At 43.4% G+C, this 14,948-nt stretch overlaps 1 protein-coding gene across 2 annotated transcripts in view; it reads left to right on the top strand.

The window, feature by feature from the left end:
- kcnc1b (potassium voltage-gated channel, Shaw-related subfamily, member 1b) overlaps window positions 1-14,948 on the top strand; it is a 71,965-nt gene that overhangs the window by 47,133 nt on the left and 9,884 nt on the right. The window lies entirely within an intron of this gene.

Below are 14,948 nucleotides of genomic sequence, written 5' to 3'. Positions count from 1 at the left end.
ACAACATCAACCCGTGGCCCAACACACACAGACGCAGGTTGACCTTTATTGTCAAGTCTTGTCCTGGAGCCAGAACTGAGCGATTTCCACTTAGATAGGCCAGCTGCAAAGTTAAAATTGGCTACATTGTAAAAAAGATATGAAAATAAAAATGTGCTTGTTGGTAATTTAAAAAAAATCAGATTCATTCATCTCCAGCACCTTCCTAACATCAACTAATGTGAAAATGGCACGTTTCTAAATAATAGTATCTCCAATGACATCACAACCAATTAGTAGGCAATACCTCCTCATAATTGGTTAAAATAGCATGATTCACACAGATGAATGTCATTGGATAGAGGAAGGTGTAAACATTACTCTATCTTTTTGACTACAAAACATAGAAACGTGACATTTTGACATATGTTGGAGTGATGCTGGAGATAATGAATATGAAGTTGAATTCTCCCCTTTGAGGTTAGGGTTATGCATTAGGCTTAAAATCTGATTTGATGACTTTGTGGCTGTACTAGCTAGTGATTCTGCGGAGCTGCTTCCAGAACAATATTCATGACGAAAACCGCTAACCTGACACACAGACAGACGCACATGCATGTGTAGACACACACACACACACACACACACACACGCATGTGCACGTGCAACACACAAACACGCACATAGGGCTTGGCAATATATTGTGAATACTGGTATACCTGTATGGATCCACATACCGGTATGGATTTTTTTTTACAATATCGTCTATAACGATATTTTTGATAAAGTGCTAATTTGAATGAAATGTGCTTTGTCCTAGTTTGGTAGAGTAGAAAACCATCAGCATGTAAAAGACATTAAAAATACGTAGAACTAATGTGTTACCATATAAGGAACATGCACTATTGATAAAACATATTGCAAATTGTATTATTCTGGGACATAAAATACCACAATACTGCCCAAAATGAGAAACATATTGGGATATTATGTTTTGGTGATATTGCCCAGCCCTACACACACACACACACACACACACACACACACACACACACACACACCTGCATTCTGGGAAAACCCAGGGTCTCATTCTCAAGGGTTCCCTGATCACAGTAATACAACAATCGAATACATTGTGAAACAAAACAACAATCAAAATACAGAACAAAACTAAATGTAAGAATAACAATTACATTCCTCAGCCACGAAGTCCTCAGACCCTAGGTCGTCAACCAACTCTTTAAACTCCCAGAGGAGCACCCACCACACCCTAGGTCGTCAACCAACTCTTTAAACTCACAGAGCAGCACCCACCACACCCTAGGTCGTCAACCAACTCTTTAAACTCACAGAGCAGCACCCACCACACCCTAGGTCGTCAACCAACTCTTTAAACTCCCAGAGGAGCACCCACCACACCCTAGGTCGTCAACCAACTCTTTAAACTCCCAGAGGAGCACCCACCACACCCTAGGTCGTCAACCAACTCTTTAAACTCCCAGAGCAGCACCCACCACACCCTAGGTCGTCAACCAACTCTTTAAACTCCCAGAGGAGCACCCACCACACCCTAGGTCGTCAACCAACTCTTTAAACTCCCAGAGCAGCACCCACCACACCCTAGGTCGTCAACCAACTCTTTAAACTCCCAGAGGAGCACCCACCACACCCTAGGTCGTCAACCAACTCTTTAAACTCCCAGAGGAGCACCCACCACACCCTAGGTCGTCAACCAACTCTTTAAACTCACAGAGCAGCACCCACCACACCCTAGGTCGTCAACCAAGTCTTTAAACTCACAGAGCAGCACCCACCACACCCTAGGTCGTCAACCAACTCTTTAAACTCCCAGAGGAGCACCCACCACACCCTAGGTCGTCAACCAACTCTTTAAACTCCCAGAGGAGCACCCACCACACCCTAGGTCGTCAACCAACTCTTTAAACTCCCAGAGGAGCACCCACCACACCCTAGGTCGTCAACCAAGTCTTTAAACTCACAGAGCAGCACCCACCACACCCTAGGTCGTCAACCAACTCTTTAAACTCCCAGAGCAGCACCCACCACACCCTAGGTCGTCAACCAACTCTTTAAACTCCCAGAGGAGCACCCACCACACCCTAGGTCGTCAACCAACTCTTTAAACTCCCAGAGGAGCACCCACCACACCCTAGGTCGTCAACCAACTCTTTAAACTCCCAGAGGAGCACCCACCACACCCTAGGTCGTCAACCAACTCTTTAAACTCACAGAGCAGCACCCACCACACCCTAGGTCGTCAACCAAGTCTTTAAACTCACAGAGCAGCACCCACCACACCCTAGGTCGTCAACCAACTCTTTAAACTCCCAGAGGAGCACCCACCACACCCTAGGTCGTCAACCAACTCTTTAAACTCCCAGAGGAGCACCCACCACACCCTAGGTCGTCAACCAACTCTTTAAACTCCCAGAGCAGCACCCACCACACCCTAGGTCGTCAACCAACTCTTTAAACTCCCAGAGGAGCACCCACCACACCCTAGGTCGTCAACCAACTCTTTAAACTCCCAGAGCAGCACCCACCACACCCTAGGTCGTCAACCAACTCTTTAAACTCCCAGAGGAGCACCCACCACACCCTAGGTCGTCAACCAACTCTTTAAACTCCCAGAGGAGCACCCACCACACCCTAGGTCGTCAACCAACTCTTTAAACTCACAGAGCAGCACCCACCACACCCTAGGTCGTCAACCAAGTCTTTAAACTCACAGAGCAGCACCCACCACACCCTAGGTCGTCAACCAACTCTTTAAACTCCCAGAGGAGCACCCACCACACCCTAGGTCGTCAACCAACTCTTTAAACTCCCAGAGGAGCACCCACCACACCCTAGGTCGTCAACCAACTCTTTAAACTCCCAGAGGAGCACCCACCACACCCTAGGTCGTCAACCAAGTCTTTAAACTCACAGAGCAGCACCCACCACACCCTAGGTCGTCAACCAACTCTTTAAACTCCCAGAGCAGCACCCACCACACCCTAGGTCGTCAACCAACTCTTTAAACTCCCAGAGGAGCACCCACCACACCCTAGGTCGTCAACCAACTCTTTAAACTCCCAGAGGAGCACCCACCACACCCTAGGTCGTCAACCAACTCTTTAAACTCCCAGAGGAGCACCCACCACACCCTAGGTCGTCAACCAACTCTTTAAACTCACAGAGCAGCACCCACCACACCCTAGGTCGTCAACCAACTCTTTAAACTCACAGAGCAGCACCCACCACACCCTAGGTCGTCAACCAACTCTTTAAACTCCCAGAGGAGCACCCACCACACCCTAGGTCGTCAACCAACTCTTTAAACTCCCAGAGGAGCACCCACCACACCCTAGGTCGTCAACCAACTCTTTAAACTCCCAGAGGAGCACCCACCACACCCTAGGTCGTCAACCAAGTCTTTAAACTCACAGAGCAGCACCCACCACACCCTAGGTCGTCAACCAACTCTTTAAACTCCCAGAGCAGCACCCACCACACCCTAGGTCGTCAACCAACTCTTTAAACTCCCAGAGGAGCACCCACCACACCCTAGGTCGTCAACCAACTCTTTAAACTCCCAGAGGAGCACCCACCACACCCTAGGTCGTCAACCAACTCTTTAAACTCCCAGAGGAGCACCCACCACACCCTAGGTCGTCAACCAACTCTTTAAACTCACAGAGCAGCACCCACCACACCCTAGGTCGTCAACCAAGTCTTTAAACTCACAGAGCAGCACCCACCACACCCTAGGTCGTCAACCAACTCTTTAAACTCACAGAGCAGCACCCACCACACCCTAGGTCGTCAACCAAGTCTTTAAACTCCCAGAGGAGCACCCACCACACCCTAGGTCGTCAACCAACTCTTTAAACTCCCAGAGGAGCACCCACCACACCCTAGGTCGTCAACCAACTCTTTAAACTCCCAGAGGAGCACCCACCACACCCTAGGTCGTCAACCAAGTCTTTAAACTCACAGAGCAGCACCCACCACACCCTAGGTCGTCAACCAACTCTTTAAACTCCCAGAGCAGCACCCACCACACCCTAGGTCGTCAACCAAGTCTTTAAACTCCCAGAGGAGCACCCACCACACCCTAGGTCGTCAACCAACTCTTTAAACTCCCAGAGGAGCACCCACCACACCCTAGGTCGTCAACCAACTCTTTAAACTCCCAGAGGAGCACCCACCACACCCTAGGTCGTCAACCAACTCTTTAAACTCCCAGAGGAGCACCCACCACACCCTAGGTCGTCAACCAACTCTTTAAACTCCCAGAGGAGCACCCACCACACCCTAGGTCGTCAACCAACTCTTTAAACTCCCAGAGGAGCACCCACCACACCCTAGGTCGTCAACCAACTCTTTAAACTCCCAGAGGAGCACCCACCACACCCTAGGTCGTCAACCAACTCTTTAAACTCACAGAGCAGCACCCACCACACCCTAGGTCGTCAACCAAGTCTTTAAACTCACAGAGCAGCACCCACCACACCCTAGGTCGTCAACCAACTCTTTAAACTCCCAGGGCAGCACCCACCACACCCTAGGTCGTCAACCAACTCTTTAAACTCTCAGAGCAGCACCCACCACACCCTAGGTCATCAACCAAGTCTTTAAACTCACAGAGCAGCACCCACCACACCCTAGGTCGTCAACCAACTCTTTAAACTCTCAGAGCAGCACCCACCACACCCTAGGTCATCAACCACGTCTTTAAACTCCCAGGGCAGCACCCACCACACCCTAGGTCGTCAACCAACTCTTTAAACTCTCAGAGCAGCACCCACCACACCCTAGGTCATCAACCAACTCTTTAAACTCACAGAGCAGCACCCACCACAGCCTAGGTCATCAACAAAGTCTTTAAACTCCCAGAGGAGCACCCACCACACCCTAGGTCATCAACCAACTCCTTAAACTCACAGAGCAGCACCCACCACACCCTAGGTCATCAACCAAGTCTTTAAACTCCCAGAGTAGCACCCACCACACCCTAGGTCATCAACCAAGTCTTTAAACTCACAGAGCAGCACCCACCACACCCTAGGTCATCAACCAAGTCTTTAAACTCACAGAGCAGCACACACCACACCCTAGGTCATCAACCAACTCTTTAATCTCCCAGAGCAGCACCCACCACACCCTAGGTCGTCAACCAACTCTTTAAACTCCCAGAGTAGCACCCACCACACCCTAGGTCGTCAACCAACTCTTTAAACTCCCAGAGCAGCACCCACCACATCCTAGGTCATCAACCAACTCTTTAAACTCCCAGAGGAGCACCCACCACATCCTAGGTCGTCAACCAACTCTTTAAACTCCCAGAGTAGCACCCACCACACCCTAGGTCGTCAACCAACTCTTTAAACTCCCAGAGTAGCACCCACCACACCCTAGGTCGTCAACCAACTCTTTAAACTCCCAGAGTAGCACCCACCACACCCTAGGTCATCAACCAACTCTTTAAACTCCCAGAGGAGCACCCACCACACCCTAGGTCGTCAACCAACTCTTTAAACTCCCAGGGCAGCACCCACCACACCCTAGGTCATCAACCAACTCTTTAAACTCCCAGAGGAGCACCCACCACACCCTAGGTCGTCAACCAACTCTTTAAACTCCCAGGGCAGCACCCACCACGCCCTAGGTCGTCAACCAACTCTTTAATCTCCCAGAGCAGCACCCACCACACCCTAGGTCGTCAACCAACTCTTTAAACTCCCAGAGCAGCACCCACCACACCCTAGGTCGTCAACCAACTCTTTAATCTCCCAGAGCAGCACCCACCACACCCTAGGTCGTCAACCATCTCTTTAAACTCCCAGAGCAGCACCCACCACACCCTAGGTCGTCAACCAACTCTTTAAACTCCCAGAGGAGCACCCACCACACCCTAGGTCATCAACCAACTCTTTAAACTCCCAGAGCAGCACCCACCACACCCTAGGTCGTCAACCAACTCTTTAAACTCCCAGAGTAGCACCCACCACACCCTAGGTCGTCAACCAACTCTTTAAACTCCCAGAGGAGCACCCACCACACCCTAGGTCGTCAACCAACTCTTTAAACTCCCAGAGCAGCACCCACCACACCCTAGGTCGTTAACCAACTCTTTAAACTCCCAGGGCAGCACCCACCACACCCTAGGTCGTCAACCAACTCTTTAAACTCCCAGAGCAGCACCCACCACACCCTAGGTCATCAACCAACTCTTTAAACTCCCAGAGCAGCACCCACCACACCCTAGGTCGTCAACCAACTCTTTAAACTCCCAGGGCAGCACCCACCACACCCTAGGTCATCAACCAACTCTTTAAACTCCCAGAGGAGCACCCACCACACCCTAGGTCATCAACCACGTCTTTAAACTCCCAGGGCAGCACCCACCACACCCTAGGTCGTCAACCAACTCTTTAAACTCTCAGAGCAGCACCCACCACACCCTAGGTCATCAACCAACTCTTTAAACTCACAGAGCAGCACCCACCACAGCCTAGGTCATCAACAAAGTCTTTAAACTCCCAGAGGAGCACCCACCACACCCTAGGTCATCAACCAACTCCTTAAACTCACAGAGCAGCACCCACCACACCCTAGGTCATCAACCAAGTCTTTAAGCACCCACCACACCCTAGGTCGTCAACCAACTCTTTAAACTCCCAGAGGAGCACCCACCACACCCTAGGTCGTCAACCAACTCTTTAAACTCCCAGAGGAGCACCCACCACACCCTAGGTCGTCAACCAACTCTTTAAACTCCCAGAGGAGCACCCACCACACCCTAGGTCGTCAACCAACTCTTTAAACTCCCAGAGCAGCACCCACCACACCCTAGGTCGTCAACCAACTCTTTAAACTCCCAGAGGAGCACCCACCACACCCTAGGTCGTCAACCAACTCTTTAAACTCCCAGAGCGGCACCCACCACACCCTAGGTCGTCAACCAACTCTTTAAATTCCCAGAGTAGCACCCACCACACCCTAGGTCGTCAACCTACTCTTTAAACTCCCAGAGCGGCACCCACCACACCCTAGGTCGTCAACCAACTCTTTAAACTCCCAGAGTAGCACCCACCACACCCTAGGTCGTCAACCAACTCTTTAAACTCCCAGAGGAGCACCCACCACACCCTAGGTCATCAACCAACTCTTTAAACTCCCAGGGCAGCCCCCACCACACCCTAGGTCGTCAACCAACTCTTTAAACTCCCAGGGCAGCCCCCACCACACCCTAGGTCGTCAACCAACTCTTTAAACTCCCAGAGCGGCACCCACCACACCCTAGGTCGTCAACCAACTCTTTAAACTCCCAGAGTAGCACCCACCACACCCTAGGTCGTCAACCAACTCTTTAAACTCCCAGAGGAGCAACCACCACACCCTAGGTCGTCAACCAACTCTTTAAACTCCCAGAGGAGCACCCACCACACCCTAGGTCATCAACCAACTCTTTAAACTCCCAGGGCAGCCCCCACCACACCCTAGGTCGTCAACCAACTCTTTAAACTCCCAGGGCAGCCCCCACCACACCCTAGGTCGTCAACCAACTCTTTAAACTCCCAGAGCGGCACCCACCACACCCTAGGTCGTCAACCAACTCTTTAAACTCCCAGAGTAGCACCCACCACACCCTAGGTCGTCAACCAACTCTTTAAACTCCCAGAGGAGCAACCACCACACCCTAGGTCGTCAACCAACTCTTTAAACTCCCAGAGTAGCACCCACCACATCCAATTGTAATGAGTTTGGTAAATTATTCCAGCAATTCTCCATTCTGGTTAAATGACTCACTCCTAACAATAGATAGCAGTCACTTTTACAAATGTTTTATCTTAATTTTGCCCAACGTATTTGTTTTCAGAGTCTTTGTAGATGAAACTTAAATACAGTAATGTGCACAGACTTAAGCGTAAAAAAAAAAAAAAACGTTTAGCAAAGGCCATGGGCTTCTCATAATACTTAGTCAAAAACCGATGGGCAGGACATTACTGGGAATTATTGAATGGCCCACGAGACCATCAGATTCAGGTGGTGCAAAGGGACAAGTTCTGTGTCCCAAAATGGCATCCTATTCTCTATATAGTGCACTACTTTTGACCAGAGCCTCCGATCAAAAGAAGTGCACGATTAAAAGGGGAATAGGGTGCCGTTTGGGATGCAAACCCAGTATTTTAACACGTAATCAGACACCAAGGATCCCTTGGCCTTTTTTTTAAATTAGATACATAATACATCAAGACAGACGGTAACATTCCCTTAGGCAGGCCTGAAGGTTTAATAGGGGGTTTAATGCTTAGAGGGAGTCTTAGCATCCTGCCATTGAATAGAATAAAGCACACCACTTGTATTTTAACTCGATCCTTTTGGAGGTGGCGTTGCAGCTATGATGAAGAGAGAGCCCCACTCTCTTGGTGGAAAGGCTTTTAATGAAGAAGAAAAAAAAGAGGCACAAACAAGACAACCAATTTTATAATTTTTATATTAAATAAAATGCCTGCTTGTGAAGAAGGTGTTGTTGTGTATGTTTTGTGTTTTTACTGGCAGTAAGGTGTTTTTACTGGCTGTAAGGTGTTTTTACTGGCTGTAAGGTGTTTTTACTGGCTGTAAGGTGTTTTTACTGGCTGTAAGGTGTTTTTACTGGCAGTAAGGTGTTTTTACTGGCAGTAAGGTGTTTTTACTGGCAGTAATGTGTTTTTACTGGCAGTAAGGTGTTTTTACTGGCTGTAAGGTGTTTTTACTGGCAGTAAGGTGTTTTTACTGGCAGTAAGGTGTTTTTACTGGCAGTAAGGTGTTTTTACTGGCAGTAAGGTGTTTTTACTGGCAGTAAGGTGTTTTTACTGGCAGTAAGGTGTTTTTACTGGCAGTAAGGTGTATGTAGCTGCCTTGTATATCTGCACTCCTAATTATTTACCTTTATTTAACTAGGCAAGTCAGTTAAGAACAAATTCTTATTTTCAATGACGGCCTAGGAACAGTGGGTTAACTGCCTTGTTCAGGAAATCCTTGTCTAATCACAAGAAAAAGGGGTAAAATAAATAAATAAAAAATATATATTGTAGCTGCCAGGATATTCTCCAATATACTGTAGCAGACTGACAACATATTCTCCAGTTTATTGTAGCTGCCAACATATTCTCCAATATACTGCAGGAGACTGACAACATTTTCTCCAATATACTGCTGCAGACTGACAACATATTCTCCAATATACTTCAGGAGACTGACAACATATTCTCCAATATACTGTTTCAGACTGCCAACATATTCTCCAATATACTTCAGGAGACTGACAACATATTCTCCAATATATTGTAGCAGACTGACAACATATTCTCCAATATATTGTAGCAGACTGTCAACATATTCTCCAATATACTGTAGCAGACTGCCAACATATTCTCCAATATACTGTTTCAGACTGCCAACATATTCTCCAATATACTGTAGCAGACTGCCAACATATTCTCCAATATACTGTAGCAGACTGACAACATATTCTCCAATATACTGCTGCAGACTGCCAACATATTCTCCAATATACTGTTTCAGACTGCCAACATATTCTCCAATGTACTATAGCTACCAAATATATTCTCCAATATACTATAGCTACCAAATATATTCTCCAATATACTATAGCTACCAAACATATTCTCCAATGTACTATAGCTACCAAATATATTCTCCAATATACTATAGCAGACTGCCAACATATTCTCCAGTATACTGTTTCAAACTGCCAACATATTCTCCAATATACTGTTTCAGACTGCCAACATATTCTCCAATATACTGTTTCAGACTGCCAACATATTCTCCATTATACTGTAGTAGCCTGTCTTCATTTTCCCAGTATACTGTGGCATCCTGCCAAGATATTCACCAATAAGCTGTAGCTGCCAACACATTCCCTAATATACTATAGCTGTCAACATATTTTCCAATATACAGCGGGCTGCCAAAATAATTTCCAATACACTAGAGGACTGTCAACATATTCTCCAATATATTATAGCAGACTGCCAAAATCTTCTCCAATATATTGTAGCAGACTGCCAAAATATTCTCCAATATATTGTAGCAGACTGCCAAAATCTTCTCCAATATATTATAGCAGACTGCAAACATATTCTCCAATATACTGTAGCAGACTACCAACATATTCTCCAATATACTGTAACAGACTGTCAACATATTCTCCAATGTATTCTAATTGCCAACATATTCTATACTTTACTGTAGCAGGCTGCCAATATATTATCCAATATACTGTAGCAGGCTGCCAATATATTCTCCAATGTACTATAGCTCCCAACATATTCTCCAATATACTATAGCTCCCAACATATTCTCCAATATACTGTAGCTGCCAACATATTCTCCAATATATTGTAGCTGCCAACATATTCTCCAATATATTGTAGCTGCCAAGATATTCTCCAATATATTGTAGCTGCCAAGATATTCTCCAATATATTGTAGCTGCCAAGATATTCTCCAATATATTGTAGCTGCCAAGATATTCTCCAATATATTGTAGCTGCCAAGATATTCTCCAGTATACTGTAGCTGCCAACATATTATCCAATATATTGTAGCTGCCAAGATATTCTCCAATATACTGTAGCTGCCAACATATTCTCCAATATATTGTAGCTGCCAAGATATTATCCAATATATTGTAGCTGCCAACATATTCTCCAATATACTGTAGCTGCCAAGATATTATCCAATATATTGTAGCTGCCAAGATATTCTCCAATATATTGTAGCTGCCAACATATTCTCCAATATACTGTAGCTGCCAAGATATTCTCCAGTATACTATAGCTTCCAATATATTCTCCAGTATACTATAGCTTCCAACATATTCTCCAGTATACTATAGCTTCCAATATATTCTCCAGTATACTATAGCTTCCAACATATTCTCCAGTATACTATAGCTTCCAACATATTCTCCAGTATACTATAGCTTCCAATATATTCTCCAGTATACTATAGCTTCCAATATATCCTCCAGTATACTATAGCTTCCAACATATTCTCCAGTATACTATAGCTTCCAATATATTCTCCAGTATACTATAGCTTCCAATATATTCTCCAGTATACTATAGCTTCCAACATATTCTCCAGTATACTATAGCTTCCAATATATTCTCCAGTATACTATAGCTTCCAACATATTCTCCAGTATACTATAGCTTCCAATATATTCTCCAGTATACTATAGCTTCCAATATATTCTCCAATATATTGCAGCTTCCAAGATATTCTCCAGTATACTGTAGCTGCCAACATATTCTCCAGTATACTGTAGCTTCCAATATATCCTCCAGTATACTATAGCTTCCAACATATTCTCCAGTATACTATAGCTTCCAATATATTCTCCAGTATACTATAGCTTCCAACATATTCTCCAGTATACTATAGCTTCCAATATATTCTCCAGTATACTATAGCTTCCAATATATTCTCCAATATATTGCAGCTTCCAAGATATTCTCCAGTATACTATAGCTGCCAACATATTCTCCAGTATACTATAGCTTCCAATATATTCTCCAATATATTGCAGCTTCCAAGATATTCTCCAGTATACTATAGCTGCCAACATATTCTCCAGTATACTATAGCTTCCAATATATTCTCCAGTATACTATAGCTTCCAACATATTCTCCAGTATACTATAGCTTCCAATATATTCTCCAGTATACTATAGCTTCCAACATATTATCCAGTATACTATAGCTTCCAACATATTCTCCAGTATACTGTAGCTGCCAACACATTATCCAATATATTGAAAAAGACTGGCAACATATTCTCCTATATATTATAGCTGCCAACATATTCTCCAATATATTGTAGCTGCCAGGATATTCTCCAGTATACTGTAGCTCCCAACACATTATCCAATATATTGTATATGACTGCCAACATATTATCCAATATATTGTAAATGACTGCCAACATATTCTCCAATATACTGTAGCAGACAGCCAACATATTCTCCAATATATTGTAACTGTCAACATATTATTCAATATACTGTGGCAGACTGCCAAAATATTCTCCAGTATACTATAGCTTCCAACATATTCTCCAGTATACTATAGCTTCCAATATATTCTCCAGTATACTATAGCTTCCAACATATTCTCCAGTATACTATAGCTTCCAACATATTCTCCAGTATACTATAGCTTCCAATATATTCTCCAGTATACTATAGCTTCCAACATATTCTCCAGTATACTATAGCTTCCAATATATTCTCCAGTATACTATAGCTTCCAACATATTCTCCAGTATACTATAGCTTCCAACATATTCTCCAGTATACTATAGCTTCCAATATATTCTCCAGTATACTATAGCTTCTAAAAAATTCTCCAGTATACTATAGCTTCCAACATATTCTCCAGTATACTATAGCTTCCAACATATTCTCCAGTATACTATAGCTTCCAACATATTCTCCTGTATACTGTAGCTGCCAACACATTATCCAATATGTTGTAGCTGCCAACATATTATCCAATATATTGAAAAAGACTGCCAACATATTCTCCAATATATTGTAGCTGCCAAGATATTCTCCAATATATTGTAGCTGCCAAGATATTCTCCAATATATTGTAGCTGCCAAGATATTCTCCAATATATTGTAGCTGCCAGGATATTCTCCAATATACTGTAGCTGCCAAGATATTCTCCAGTATACTGTAGCTGCCAAGATATTCCCCAATATACTGTAGCTGCCAAGATATTCTCCAATATACTGTAGCTGCCAAGATATTCTCCAATATATTGTAGCTGCCAAGATATTATCCAATATATTGTAGCTGCCAAGATATTCTCCAATATATTGTAGCTGCCAGGATATTCTCCAATATATTGTAGCTGCCAAGATATTCTCCAATATATTGTAGCTGCCAGGATATTCTCCAATATATTGTAGCTGCCAACATATTCTCCAATATATTGTAGCTGCCAAGATATTCTCCAATATATTGTAGCTGCCAAGATATTCTCCAATATATTGTAGCTGCCAGGATATTCTCCAATATATTGTAGCTGCCAAGATATTCTCCAATATATTGTAGCTGCCAGGATATTCTCCAGCATACTCTAGCTCCCAACACATTATCCAATATATTGTATATGACTGCCAACATATTATCCAATATATTGTAAATGACTGCCAACATATTCTCCAATATACTGTAGCAGTCAGCCAACATATTCTCCAATATATTGTAACTGTCAACATATTATTCAATATACTGTGGCAGACTGCCAAAATATTCTCCAGTATACTATAGCTTCCAACATATTCTCCAGTATACTATAGCTTCCAATATATTCTCCAGTATACTATAGCTTCCAACATATTCTCCAGTATACTATAGCTTCCAATATATTCTCCAGTATACTATAGCTTCCAATATATTCTCCAGTATACTATAGCTTCCAACATATTCTCCAGTATACTATAGCTTCCAATATATTCTCCAGTATACTATAGCTTCCAACATATTCTCCAGTATACTATAGCTTCCAACATATTCTCCAGTATACTATAGCTTCCAATATATTCTCCAGTATACTATAGCTTCCAATATATTCTCCAGTATACTATAGCTTCCAACATATTCTCCAGTATACTATAGCTTCCAACATATTCTCCAGTATACTATAGCTTCCAATATATTCTCCAGTATACTATAGCTTCCAACATATTCTCCAGTATACTATAGCTTCCAACATATTCTCCAGTATACTATAGCTTCCAACATATTCTCCAGTATACTATAGCTTCCAATATATTCTCCAGTATACTATAGCTTCCAACATATTCTCCAGTATACTATAGCTTCCAACATATTCTCCAGTATACTATAGCTTCCAACATATTCTCCTGTATACTGTAGCTGCCGACACATTATCCAATATGTTGTAGCTGCCAACATATTATCCAATATATTGAAAAAGACTGCCAACATATTCTCCAATATATTGTAGCTGCCAAGATATTCACCAATATATTGTAGCTGCCAAGATATTCTCCAATATATTGTAGCTGCCAAGATATTCTCCAATATATTGTAGCTGCCAGGATATTCTCCAATATACTGTAGCTGCCAAGATATTCTCCAGTATACTGTAGCTGCCAAGATATTCTCCAATATATTGTAGCTGCCAAGATATTCTCCAATATATTGTAGCTGCCAAGATATTCCCCAATATACTGTAGCTGCCAAGATATTCTCCAATATACTGTAGCTGCCAAGATATTATCCAATATATTGTAGCTGCCAAGATATTCTCCAATATATTGTAGCTGCCAAGATATTATCCAATATATTGTAGCTGCCAAGATATTCTCCAATATATTGTAGCTGCCAACATATTCTCCAATATATTGTAGCTGCCAAGATATTCTCCAATATATTGTAGCTGCCAAGATATTATCCAATATATTGTAGCTGCCAAGATATTATCCAATATATTGTAGCTGCCAAGATATTATCCAATATATTGTAGCTGCCAACATATTCTCCAATATATTGTAGCTGCCAAGATATTCTCCAATATATTGTAGCTGCCAAGATATTCTCCAATATATTGTAGCTGCCAACATATTCTCCAATATACTGTAGCTGCCAACATATTCTCCAATATATTGTAGCTGCCAACATATTCTCCAATATATTGTAGCTGCCAACATATTCTCCAATATATTGTAGCTGCCAACATATTCTCCAATATATTGTAGCTGCCAACATATTCTCCAATATACTGTAGCTGCCAACATATTCTCCAATATATTGTAGCTGCCAACATATTCTCCAATATATTGTAGCTGCCAACATATTCTCCAATATATTGTAGCTGCCAAGATATTCCCCAATATACTGTAGCTGCCAAC

Source organism: Oncorhynchus mykiss, chromosome 30, assembly GCF_013265735.2.
Source record: "Oncorhynchus mykiss isolate Arlee chromosome 30, USDA_OmykA_1.1, whole genome shotgun sequence".
In the NCBI taxonomy this organism is placed as follows: domain Eukaryota; kingdom Metazoa; phylum Chordata; class Actinopteri; order Salmoniformes; family Salmonidae; genus Oncorhynchus; species Oncorhynchus mykiss.
Note: the sequence above shows the minus strand (reverse complement) of the source record. Positions and strands in the feature narration are given on the sequence as shown.